This window comes from Miscanthus floridulus, chromosome 19, assembly GCF_019320115.1.
Source record: "Miscanthus floridulus cultivar M001 chromosome 19, ASM1932011v1, whole genome shotgun sequence".
NCBI classification, from domain to species: Eukaryota; Viridiplantae; Streptophyta; class Magnoliopsida; order Poales; family Poaceae; genus Miscanthus; species Miscanthus floridulus.
The window spans coordinates 46717608-46729850 of record NC_089598.1 but is presented as its reverse complement, the minus strand read 5'-3'; positions in this window follow the sequence as shown (position 1 = coordinate 46729850).

Here is a 12243-nt window from a genome sequence, read left to right as displayed (position 1 = left end):
ATTATATCTATGTGATAGTGATATCTACGTGATTATGATATATGACATGTGTGCTCTCTACTTTACATTATTTATATGTCATATCACTTGTGTTATGCTCATTTGTCTTTGCTTCCACTTTTATACTCCGATGCAAATGAGCTTTGTTACTTGTACTCTTGCTTATTTCATATCCTTTGAATACATCATGTTGGCTTGGGTCATATAAGCTTGACTAACACTTTTGTTCTTATCGACAAAAGCTTATATGAACCAAGCCCATCAAAAACCTCACTCTTTTACATACTCGAGGTGGTATTGTCATCAATCACCAAAAAGGGGGAGATTGAAAGCATCTAGGCCCCTAGTTGGGTTTTGGTAATTAATGACAATACAAGATTACTATGACTAACATGTGTTTTGTAGAGACAAGTAAGTTAGGTCATGGTAATGGAGATCAATTGGGCAATCAAGGTTGTCATGCCCCTATGATGGAAATCGTTTTGGTTTTCAAAGGATGGACGACAAGGTTAAGGATGACTAGTTCTAAGTGTCGATTGGAGTTGGAGTGACACTTAGAGTAGTTTAGGACTTTGTTTTTCCTTTGGACGTACTATAAAGGGGGGTATGGACGGGTAGCTTGACCTAGGTGAGTCTAGTGAGTTAGGTGTGGTGCACACTTGTTAAAACTAGCTCTAGGTAGCTCCTATGAATGCCTAAGATCCTTTGGAGCAAACTTCATTCACATATGATCGATAGTTGGAAGTGAATGGAGGGTCAAATGCTGATCGGACGCTGGCCCCGGTGTGATCGGACGCTGGCCGTAGGGTCTGGTCAGTTCATTTGATCAATAGACTACGTTCGGTGCGACCGGGCGCTGGAGAGGTCAAGTGACCAGACGCTGAGAGGCAGCATCAGGTCGACTCCAGTAAGGTTCTAGAGAAGGGAATCTATGATCGAACACGTCCGGTCAGTACTGACCGGACCCTAGGGGTTCTGCTTCCGGTCGAGTACAGTAAGGTTCCAGTAAGGGTTTAATGTGACCGAACGCGTCCGGTCAGTGGTGACCGGACCCTGCCAGCATCCAGTCAACACATATTCACTGGTTCGCGGATTGAACTGACCGGAGCGTCCGGTCAATACGATCGGAGCGTTCGGTCACCCCGCAGAAGCTCATAACGGTTTGTTTTTCAGGTTGCCTTATAAATAGAAGCTCCACTCGTGTGTGGAGTTACTTTTGCTCATTCCAACAACTGAGAAACACGTTTGTGAGTGCCAAGAAGAGCAAGGTCCTAGTGAGGTGATTGAGATTTGAGAATCCAAGAGAGTAGCCTCATTAGTGAATCAAGAGTAGCCAAGTGTGCATCCATCTTCTCATTAGGCTTCGAGTGGTCAAGTGAGAGTTCGTGCTTGTTACTCTTGGTGATCGCCATCACCTAGACGGCTTGGTGGTGATTGGGAGCTTGGTGATCACCCGGCGGAGCTTGTGGGTGACCCAACTCAAGTTGTGAGTGGCTTTGGGTGATTCGCCGTGACGGAGTGTCGAAGAATCAACCCGTAGAGAGCACTTGATCCTTGCGCGGATCAAGGGGGAGCTACACCCTTACGCGGGTGCTCCAACGAGGACTAGTGGGGAGTGGCGACACTCCGATACCTCGGCAAAACATCGCCGCGTTCCTCTCTCTCTATTTACTTTGAGCATTTACTTTGAGCATTTACTTTGAGCAATTCAATACTTGTTCTTACATTCATAGAATTGCCATGCTAGAGTAAGTTTGGAACATAGGTTGCAAGTCCGTTGTGCGTTAGATCAATGGAAACACTTTTCTAGGCACAAGGGGTTAATTGGGCTAACCGTAGGATTTGATTATTGCAAGAAAATTTAGAATTAGCCCAATTCACCCCTCTCTTTGGCATCTTGATCCTTTCAGGGCTCCGACCAATGGAGCGCCGTGGCCAGGTCACTCGACGGTAGCGTACTCACACGCTGGGGAGCACGCATGCCGGCGACGACGCCATCGCTCCACCGTTTCGCCCGCTCGACTCACTCGGACTCGCCTCGCTGCGACTACGCTACGGGGAGGAGAGAGGAGAGTGGCGAAGAGAGAGAGAGATCAAAGAAGAAAATGATGCTAGGGTTATGGGGAGGCAGTCGGGTGACGGTTTTGATCCTACGACTTCACTACACAGCCATCGGATCAGAACGGACGGTGCCGGTTGATCGGGCCGACTCGCGGCCCAGGCGGGCGAGCGCATTGCGCGGCTTTGCCGGCCCAGGCCCAGGTTGTGCCCTGGGTGCGGGCAGCGCACGCGCAGAGAAGTGGGTCAGGCTGTTTTGTAGGCTGGGCCGAAAGAACAGTGAGAATTTGAGTTATTTTTTGTTTTTCTTTTTTCAGTAAAAGTTTTATTTCCTAGAAATTGATTAATGTCTTAAAGAAAATAGAAAAGAGATTTGTCTTGTAGGCAAAATTCATTAAATTGAATTATTTTCCCACTACGTATTTAAAGATGTTATTTTCATTATTAAATTCGAATCAATGGGAGAATTTAATTTTGAAAATAGATATGTTTTAATTGATTATAATACTGTTATTATTCTGACCAACGTTGATTAATGATAATATTATGATGAGTTTTTTTGTCATGCATTAATTCTATTTCTGCCCAACGATGATGTAGATTTAATATATAAATAGTTATATGTTTTAATTTTGACCAACATTGGAATCAAGACATATAATCGTTGTCATTATTTATGTTCTCACACTATATGAATTGTGTTTTCAGGCGGATATAACTTGATGGGTTGTATCAAAGAGATCCCCACTCTCAAAGGTGATAACTACATAGAGTGGAAGAAAAAGATTGACCTGACCTTCATCTTGGCTGAGGTGGACTGGGTAGTCACCTCACCGTGTCCCATAGAGCCTGTGGCACTGGTGAGGGAGACAAACGAGGTTTATGTCACTTGGGCAATAAGAGAGAGAGATTTTGCATCCCAAAAGATGTCCTATGACCTTGAGCATAGAAAGTGGGTCACTACCAACAAGAAATATATGGCTGTGATAAAGAACACGATTGAGCCTATAATTGTGGGCTCAATCCCAGAGTGTGACACCGTCACCGAGTACTTTGAAAGAATAAAGAGTTAGTTCACTGGCTCTTCAAAAACATATGCTACACAGCTGATAAAGTAGCTGGTGACAGAGAGGTACTCTAGAACTGGTGGCCTAAGAGAGCACATACTAAGGATGAGCAATTTGGCATCCAAGCTAAAACCAATGGATCTGGCTCTCAAGGAAGAATTCCTTATTTATCTGATTTTTGCTTCCTAGCCAAAAGAGTTTGACACTTTTGTTGTCAACTACAACATACAGCCCGAGAAGTGGGACATGGAGAGGCTCGTGGCTATGTGTGTGCAAGATGAGGAGAGAATGAAAGCTGGCAATGGTGGCACTATCAATTATCTTAAAGACAATAAGAAAAAGAATACTAATGCTAATTCCTCCTCAAAGTCAAAAGGAAAGGGTCCCATGCTACATCAGCCTCAACAGAACAAGTTCACAGTAGAGAAAGACCAGTGTCTCTATTGCAAGAAGACGAGACATTATAAGAAAGATTGTCCCGATTACTTAAAGATGATCATGGCAAAGAAAGGTGAGAACATTATTACGTTCATAAATTAATCCCTATATGTACAATATTCAAAATCTACTTGGTGGATTGACTCAGGTGCAACTATTCATGTTGCTAATTCTTTACAGGGATTCCGTTCGACGAGGACTACGCAAAGAAGCGAAAGACACGTTAAAGTTGCAAATGGAGTCCGAGCAGATGTTGAAGTCATTGGCGATCTTTCTCTAGAGCATGCTGATGGTTTCACACTTTTACTTAGAGATGTACTATATGTTCCCTCTCTACAGAGAAACTTGATTAGTGTTTCATGCTTGGACCATGATGGATATGATTGCCATTTTGGAAATGGCAAATGTAAGATAACATTTAATAATGCATGTGTTGGTCTTGCTATCTTACATAATGAGCTTTATTTGTTATCACTATGTGATGATGTAAATGTTGTATGCGATGATGGGAACGTTGCGTGCGACAATGAGAATATATCATCGTCTACGGATGTAAATAAAAAACAAAAGAGAGCTCACGATGTGTTGTCGAAATTATGGCACTATCGTTTAGGCTATATTTCAAGGGAGAGAATAGAAAGACTAGTTAAGAATGATATTCTTCCTCCATAGAGCTCTCAGATTTAGAACAATGCAGAGAATGCATAAAAGGAAAATATGTAAAGAAAATTAAGAAAGATGCCAAACGAAGCGCAAGAATTTTATAGATTATTCACACAGACATCTGTGGTCCGTTTCCTATAAAGAGTGTGGATGGTTATGATTCGTTCGTAACATTCACAGATGATTACTCCCGTTATGGCTACATTTATCCAATCAAAGAAAAAATAGAAACATTGGATAAATTTAAGATATTTAAAGCAAAAGTTAAAAACCAACACAATTTAAAGATTAAGATAGTCAGGTCCGACCGTGAGGGGGAGTACTATGGTCGGCATACCCCATATGGCCAAGTTCCTAGATCTTTTGCAAGGTTCTTACAGGAGAATGGCATAGTAGCCTAGTATTCTACACCGGACGAACATCAGCAGAATGGAGTAGCTGAAAAACGCAATCGTACCCTGATGGATATGGTGCGTAGTATGATAAGTTACTCAACCTTACCATTGAGCCTGTGGATGGAGGCGTTAAAAATCATCATTCATGTTCTCAATAGAGTACCAAGTAAGTCGGTGCTCAAAACACCGTATGAGTTGTGGACAGAAAGAGTACCCTCACTAAACCACTTACGTGTGTGGAGGAGTCCTGCTGAGGCTAAAGTATTTAACCCAAACATTGGGAAGCTAGATCCCAAAACAGTAAGTTGCTATTTCATTGGCTACCCAGAAAAGTCAAAAGGTTTTTATTTCTACTATCTAGACAAATATATAAAGTTTGTGGAAATGAGACACGCTGTCTTCCTAGAGGATGAATGATGAGAGGGAGCATGGTAGCCCAAGAAATTGACCTTGAAGAGAAGCGGGTGTATGTGCCCACTCCGATGATTCATGAGCCAATTTTCTCAATACCTGCTGTCGCTGTACCGACAATGCAAGATAATGTGGTGCCAGCATCTATTGTTATTCCGCCTGTGACAACAATGAATGATGATGAGGAACCTGTTCTTTAGGATTCTATAGAACCTATTGCCACACATGAGGGGGAGCAACAATAGCCTCAAACAGAAGATGTGTCAAATGTGGAGGCCCCTAGAAGGTCTCAAAGAGTTAGAAAATTAGCTATTTCTACTGACTATGAAGTATACAACACTGATGAATTTCAAATGGAGGATGATCCCACCTCATTTGAAGAAGCCATGAGAAGTAATCATTCATTAAAGTGGCTTGAGGCCATAGAAGATGAAATGAAATCAATGAATGCCAATAAAGTTTGGGACTTGAAAATAATTCCTAAAGGAGCCAAAATAGTAGCCTGTAAATAGGTCTACAAAACAAAACTTAACTCTCAAGGGAATATAGAGAGATATAAAGCGCGACTTGTGGCAAAAGGCTTTACGCAAAGAGAAGGGATTGATTACAATGAGACATTTTTTCTAGACTCATGTAAGGATTCCTTCAGAATCATAATGGCATTAGTGGCACATTATGATTTAGAATTACATCAGATGGATGTAAAGATGACATTTCTCAACGGAGACTTGGAGGAAAATGTTTACATGGCACAACCAAAAGGTTTTGCATAGAAGGAAAAGAACAAATGGGATGCCGCCTAAAGAAATCCATTTATGGATTAAAGCAAGCTTTAAGACAGTGGTACTTGAAGTTTGATCAGACAATAAGGAATTTTGGGTTTAAAGAGAATGTTGAGGACAATTGTGTCTATGCAAAGTTTAAGAATAGGAAGTTTATCTTCCTTGTCCTGTATGTGGACAACATCTTACTTGCTAGTAGTGATGTCAGTCTATTAATGGAGACAAAGAAGTTTTTATCCTCAAAATTTGATATGAAAGATCTTGGTGAAGCCTCGTTCGTTCTAGGGATCGAGATTCATCGAGATAGAAGTAAAGGGGTATTACGACTGTCACAAAAGGCATACATAGAAAGAATCTTAAAAAATTCAGTATGCACAAATATAGTCCCTCACCTTCTCCTATAGTCAAGGGCGATAGATATGGGGATTTTCAATGCCCTAGGAACCAATATGAGATTGATCAAATGAAAGCGGTTTCATATGCTTCAGCTGTCGGAAGCTTGCAATATGCTCAAGTATGTGCATGCCCTGACTTGGCATTTGTTACCGGGTTACTTGGCAGATTCTAGAGCAATCCTAGAACAGAACACTGGAAATTAGTAAAGAAAGTATTACATTATTTGTAAGGAACGAAAGGCCTCATGATGACATATAGAAGATCTGATTCACTCCATATGGTGGGATATTCAGATTCTGATTATGCGGGAGATGATAGAAAATCCACGTCTATATATGTATTCACTCTCGCAGGGGGAGCTATTTCATGGAAAAGCTCAAAGCAAACCGTCACTACATTGTCCCCAATGTATGCCGAGTTTGTAGCGTGTTATGAGGCAACGGGACAGGTGAACTAGCTAAAGAAGTTCATACCCGGTTTGAAGGTGGTTGACGACATCTATAGACCACTTAAGTTATACTACGATAATAATCTGGCAGTACAGTATGCTCATAATAATAAGTCAAGTGATGCTGCCAAACACATTGACATAAAGTATTATGTTGTGAAAGATAAAGTCAGGAATCATGTCGTAAGTCTTAAGCATATAAGTACCAAAAAGATGCTCGTGGATCTGCTTATAAAAGGCTTACCACCCAACGTGTTCAGAGAACATGTAGCCGGCATGGGTTTAAGAGAAAGCCTATAATTCCTAGACAAAAGAAGGCCCAAAGATAGGTATCTATTTTAGAACAGAGTGGTGAGTTGTAGCTAAGGCTGAACGAAAAATTCGAAGCTCGTTAGCTCGCTCGGCTCGTGGTTGGCTCGACCCAGCTTGGCTCGGCTCGTTATGATAACGAGCCGAGCCGAGCCAAGATTTTAGCTCGTTAGCTATAACGAGCCAACTCGAGCTAGCTCGCGAGACGCTCGCGAGCTAAATGAGCCAAGCTTCTAGGAAGAAAGTATCAAAACTTATATTAGTTTTTGTATTACTTCATGTCTTGCACTTTACAATTGACTGATAACTGATTTAGACCCTATAAATTGACTGGTAACTGGTCTAAATGCATTTCTCTTATATTATTATTATTCTAAAACTTTATATAAATGCAAATATTATATTTTGTGTATTTTTATACCTGGCTCGCGAGCTTAACAAGCCAGCTCGAGCTTTTAACGAGCCGAGCCGAGCCAGCTCGTTATCCAGCCTTAGTTGTAGCTATTAAATCTATCGGCAATTAACCGTGACGATGAAACATGCTCTACGTGCTAATCTGTAATGGAATGAACAAAAGTAAATGATATGAAATTGAAAGATGGTAGGAGATTAAGGAGGAGATTGTTAGATTGATCTCAATCCCAAACTAGGCCCAACGGCCCAGTTGGGCTTTTGATCCGCGTCCTGATCGGGGATGCCCAGCCCACTATGGCTAGAGGGCCCCTGTCACACTACGCAATAAATAGAGGTGGGGACCGGCGGCTCAAGTGATGAGGTTCGCCTGAGCCGAGCTCCCCACTGAAATCTCTGAACCCTAATCCGATCTAGAGGGGCGCAGCCAGTGACGGAAAGCCACCAACCGCGCCGCCTCTGCATCTACACCAAAGGGCTGCCACAACGCCAGACTTCACTGCGTCGCCACCGGTCTTCACCATCGGTCGTCACTGCTCATCACCGTACTCTTCCCCGACCGTCGCTGCCCTAGCGCAGACACCGACTCCATGGCGGACGCGAGCGGATCCTCCTTTGCGGTGTCAGGTTTGACACATTCCTCTACTCCTCCCTCTAATCTCTGTCTAGAACATGTACTAGGATATGCTACCCATTTACATGAAGTATTCGGCTAGATCTACGCTCCTAGTGATACTATAGTTTCAACAGAAGCAATATCGCCGCCTGCTGGCCGAGGTCCAAGGAGGGAGAAGGAATCCGGGAGAGAAGAGAATAAGGGTGTGCAAGAAGACGACTTCAGAAGGCAGCAGCCAGCGCAAACACGAAAGGACTCCCTCCCGGGAAACCAGTAAGAACGAACCGCGTGTGTTGAGGGCGATTGACTCGCTGGTTGGGAGGTCGAGGGGCCGCAGAGGGAGGAGGTGGTGGATGGGAGGTTCGGCTCAGGCAATGATGGCCTAGATTCGATGGAGGGGAGGGTAGGAGAAGAGGGGTTGCGGAAGGAGGAGACGGGGCGAGTCCACCCCGCGTCGCTCTCGTCGCCTGCTGACTTTCAAATGCACCGCCCCCGTCCGTTCAGGGCGTCATGTCAGTCCATTCGTTCGTCTCGTCTCGTCCATTGGAGCCTTGGAGGCAATGGCATGAATTTTCTGCCTTGCGAACGTGCCTCCAACCTCTCTCCTGCTCCACCGTCTCAAAATAGAAGTCATTATGGGATGCGTGCAGGTCAAACTTTTTAAATTTTAGCTAGATTTATAGAAAATATGTGCAACATTTATATCTTTAAATAAATTTATTATGAAAGTATATTTAACGATCTACCTAATGATACTAATTATGTTGTATAAATATTAATAATTTTTTATATATATCTGGTCAAAGTTAAAAGTGTTTGACTTCTCAGAAAACGAGAATGACGTCTATTTTGGGACAGAGGGGGTACTTGCAAAGGTAGCATTTTTCATATATAATAATATATCTAGATCATGATTTTGACTAAATTTATATAAAAAGATATATTAACATTTACCATAATAAACAAGATCCATCATAGAATATATTTTCATACAATCGACATGTTCGCTGGTTAGTTTCTAGGCTGGTTTGGGTTGGCTGGTGCTGGTTTATTGTGAGAGAAAAACACTGTTGGCTGACTGATTTGGGCTGGCTAAAACCAACCAGCGACCTGGTTGAATATATCTATTTAGAGTCTTAAATGCTATTCTTCGTAAACTCATTTCTTTTGAAAAGGTGAAAAAAAAAACTAGAGAGCACTTTTGGATGTATTTCATGTCATGGATTATATCGACGTGTAGAGATACAGGAGCATTGACAAAAAAAAGAAACAATTAAATACGAAATTGCAAAGGCCAGGATAATAGAGGTGCATCCTTGTAGGCTGTATGGCGATATGTTTCTTACTTGATGGTACTAGTAACTACTTAGAGCAACTTCAAAGTTTGTATTCTTTCTAATCGCTAGAAAAATTGTTGGAGAGCCGAGAGATATAGAATGTGATTTTTATACAAATAGCTCTCCAAATGATGATTTAGAAAGTGAGATTTATAAAGACTCTTGGAGATGCTCTTATAAGTGACTTTGAGTTGTTCTAATTCAAAGTCGTTCTATAAATTTGACCAGATTTATTAATAATATATAATGATAATTTGTAATATTTATGTCACTAAATTAAAATCATTAGATACGAATCTAGATTCCTTATATTTCTGGATGGAGCAATCAAATTCTAACCGAAAATTTTAATTGGTTGTTTCCCATCCTAAAATGCTTTAATCTTGAGCCAACACCACCACACGCCTATGCCAATACAACTCCAGTCCACTGAAATGCTTTAAAGGATGCAAAGGTGATTGAAACCATTCCATATACCAAAACTTGGATTCATTTTCCACGCATATAAAATCTATAGAAACTTTGCAACAAGGTTGATGTGGGGCAAAGGGGGAAGACTTTAGGAGCAAGAAGGGCCATTGAGATAGCCGGAGGTCGGTCCAAGACAATGAAACCAAGGCTTCCATTTGTGAACTGAGGGACAAGGAAAAGAGGGGACAAAAGAGAAACGGGAGTGAAGGGAACTTGGTTCTCACGTCATCATCCTTGTTTTGGTAGCCTTCATTTCGCCCCCTTCCGTCGTGACAGTAATAGTAGTCGATAATCCTAGTTTTGGTAGCCTATAATCCTCATAGATGCTTTATAAGACTGCATATGTAGTCATATACCTGAGAAGCTTCAATAGCTAGTACATCAATAGTTTTTGCAATGCGCCCCTACTTGCTTTTTGTTCGCCCTTCGCCACTGGCCCCAAGCCGTTTGTTGTGCTAACACACATGGCCACAAAGAAAGGGCACATTCGCACAGACAATCAACTTTTAAAGTGCATTTCTAAGTTTATAAACTTTTTAAGAGGTACTCTCAACACCGGCCTTGACAAGCTAGGTGAAGAGGTACAAACATACCCTGAATATGAATCCAGAAAACTTTCAAAGTTGATGAACCTAATTGTCATAGATGCCCTAAGTTAATGTATCACCGGTGCATTTAGCTCAAAAGAATTAATCGAGTTAAAAAGAGTACCAAGAAAAAGTGAGCTACAAATCTTAATTGGTTAGATAGAGTAAGAAGTATGGTCATACATCTCAACCACCTAGATAGGCTAGATTTCGGTCATTTTCAACTTATTAAGTGTAGGTACTTTTTTCCTTCATGAAAAACTATCTAATTCTTCTAAGGTTGGTCTCAATTTTCTTTTAAAAAAATATTGACCTCACAGTTCAAACCGGTATTCTTTGTAAAAAGTGTCATAGTTAGGGAAGATGCTTCGACCATAATGTGGCCACTATCGGAAGAATCATTCTTAGGCAATTTGTCTTTTCTTTATGCATTGTTATTTTATTTTCAGTAACTTTTCTGGGAAATAAAATTCTGTGCCCTCTAAAGAACCTGCGTAATTCACTAGCCCAGTATCATATTATTATTATCATTATTATTATTAAGGTCACTAGATGAGATTCTCTCTTTCAACACTTTCTTTAGAAAGAGAGAATCTCATCTAGTGACCTTCAGTAGTGGACAACACTTTAGCCAGATTGACTTTGTCCTCACGAGAAGAAAGGACAAACGAGCATGCTTGGATTGCAAGGTGATACCAGGGGAGTGTGTTGTTTCTCAACATAAGCTTCTGGTGGCAGACTTTCGTTTTCAGGTGCGTGCCCATAGGGATAAACAAGCTAAGATTGAAAGAACAAAGTGGTGGAAACTGAAAGGAGAGACGTCAGAGGTATTCAAGGAAAGGGTTATCAAAGAGAGCTCTTGAAAGGAAGAAGAGGACACAAACAACATGTGGGAGAAGATGGCAACCAACATTCGGAAGATGGCCTCAGAGGTGTGTGGAGTAACCAAAGGAAGTGGAAGCGAGGCTAAAGATACTTGGGGGTGGAACGAGGAAGTCCAAAGGGCTATTAAGGAGAAGAAAGAATGCTATAGACGCTTGTACCATGATAGGAGTGTGGACAACATAGAGAAGTATAAGGTAGCAAAGAAGACTGCAAAGCGAGCTATAAGTGTGGCAAAGGGTAGAGCGTACGAGGATCTTTACCAACATTTGAGTACGAAGGAAGGAGAGAAGAACATTTATAGGATGGCTAGGGTTCGTGAGAGAAAGACAAGGGACTTCAACCAAGTTAAGTGCATTAAGGATAAAAGGGAGCATCTCTTGGTGAAGGAGGATGGGATCCGACATCGATGGCAAGAGTATTTTGACAAATTGTTCAATGGTGAGAATATGCACATAACCTTTCAGTTGGATGACTCTTTTGATGACACCAATAGGCGCTTTGTGTGGAGAATCCAAGAATCTGATGTCAGAGAGGCATTGAAAAGGATGAAAGGAGGTAAGACAATGGGATCGGATAGTATCCCAATCGAGGTGTAGAGATGCCTCGAGGACATAGCCATAGTATTGCTAACCAAGCTGTTCAACCATATTTTTCGATTGAACAAGATGCCTGACGAGTGGAGGAGAAGTATATTGGTACCGATCTACAAGAATAAAGAGGATATTCAAAGTTGTACTAATTACCGAGGAATTAAGTTAATGAGCCATACTATGAAGCTATGGGAGAGAGTTATCGAGCATCGCTTGAGAGCAATAACGCGGGTCTCTATCAACCAATTTGGTTTCATGCCCAGAAGGTCAACCATGGAGGCCATTTTCTTAATAAGACAAGTTATAGAGCAGTATAGGGAGAAGAAGAAGGACCTACATATGGTTTTTATTGACTTGGAGAAGGCTTATGATAAAATAC